Below are 1,899 nucleotides of genomic sequence, written 5' to 3'. Positions count from 1 at the left end.
TTTATTTTTTAATTAATTTTATTGACATATTTTAGATATACATGATGATTACAATTCATCATAGGGAACTTATGCCTCTGCGTATCTTGATTCATCCTTTATCCCCAATTCCCATGCACTCCCTTCATTCACAGATATTTATTGTGTTCTATCTATGCACCTGACCCTGCCTTATATGCTGGAGTTTGAGCAATGAAGATTATAGACAAGAAAACAGAAACATTTTCTCACACATCCAAGATCTGTACTTGACATCTCCAAATGACACACTAAACAGAGAGAAGCATAGCAGATTTAAACATTTATTTCACCAAAGCTGTATGCCATAAGGGGTGCCTAAAAATAAGGATCCAGAAATCCAGGAAAACTCATGTGCTTGTTGCTTTTTAAGTTGAGGCTGATGAGAGTGGTGGTAGTTGTGTGTGGACAGAAAGGAGTTTGCTCTACTGTTGCTGAACTGGGAAGATCAGCAGTGAGGTGCTTGTGTGGGCTCCCTACTGTGACCCTGCACTCCTACATACCACCCCACCCCTACTCCTCCCCAGAGAGGGAGCTGTCATCTGCACCAGGAAGGTCTCAGGGGGAAGGGAGAAGGTTCCTAGACCTGTCTACTTCATGGCTTGATTACTGGGAAAAAGAATTGTACTTGCTATGACCCACTTCAGGGAGGAAAGGGGACAAAAGAAAGCAAGATGGGAGAAAGGCAGAGAGATATGGTTGTTTCTGTGGCCCTCTTCGTCTCCTGCTGCTCAAAACTGCTCAGTGCATCAGTATGGTATAATTTGCAGTATTGTATTCTGAGTGCTGACAAAATCCACATACTTCTTGCCTTCAAGGAGCTTATAAGGTGTGAGTAAAGCACATGAAATGAATGTTTAATTTTAGAAAAATACACTTAAAGGTACATTGACATTAATGCCCTCAAAGAATCGTCTCCTCACTTCAAACATATTTATCCCAGTGTTTTGCCACTTTCCAAAGCAGTGCTGGAATCCCTCCTTCATGCCTTCAGTTGCTTTGCATGGCTGCTTTGATGTCCTGGATCCATGCAAAGTGTTTGCCTTTCGTGACCATTTTGTCTTCAGGAAAGAGCTGGCGTTTGCATGGAGCCAGTTCAGGTGAATAAAGTGGGGGAGGACACATCTTAATGTTTTTACAAGCCAGTCTTTCTGTGGGAGACCATTTAGCAACTGTAGTCCATGTTTATTTTTTAATCACAACTTTTAAGGACACTCATGCAAGAAGACTTCTAGAAATTCAGAAAGTGGCAAGATGAAGGGCTGGCCAAATAGCTCAGTGTATTAAAGCACTTTCAAGCAGGCACAGGGCCTAGGGGTTTGATCCCCGGGACTACTGTGCCAGCCTCGCCCCTGGGGCACTCTGCGATGGCAAATGAGACTGAGCATGGTGGTGTGCACCTGTAATCTCAGCTCTTGGGAGGCTGTAAACAGGCTGATTATTAGGAGTCTGCTCTAATAATGAGAGCCTGAACACCCTGTAGATCCTTCCCTAAAATAAAATTTAAAAAAAAGTGGCAAGATGAATGAGATAAAGGGATTCAGATTCAGAGTGAGGAGGCATATCTTGAGGGAAGTTAATGGCCATTTGTGTTTTGGATTTGTATATTTGGATCATACCTTGTACACTACCAGAAATAACAGAATAAAGAAATAAAATTAGGGGAAAAGAGAATTACAAGAGAGTTCGCCATTGCTATAAAATCATCTGACCCATGAAGTCAAACGAGGAATGATCCAAGAATCCCTAGAATTATGTTTAGATTCAGCAAACATCCATGTTCATGTTTTCATCATTCTCAAGAGCTGATTCTAAAGAAGTGCTTGCATCCAAAATACCTTAAGATCCTAGCTGAGATCAACATGCATGCTACTTTATTTA

This window comes from Octodon degus, unplaced genomic scaffold, assembly GCF_000260255.1.
Source record: "Octodon degus isolate 3935 unplaced genomic scaffold, OctDeg1.0 scaffold00060, whole genome shotgun sequence".
NCBI lineage: Eukaryota > Metazoa > Chordata > Mammalia > Rodentia > Octodontidae > Octodon > Octodon degus.
This window is presented reverse-complemented; position numbering follows the sequence as displayed.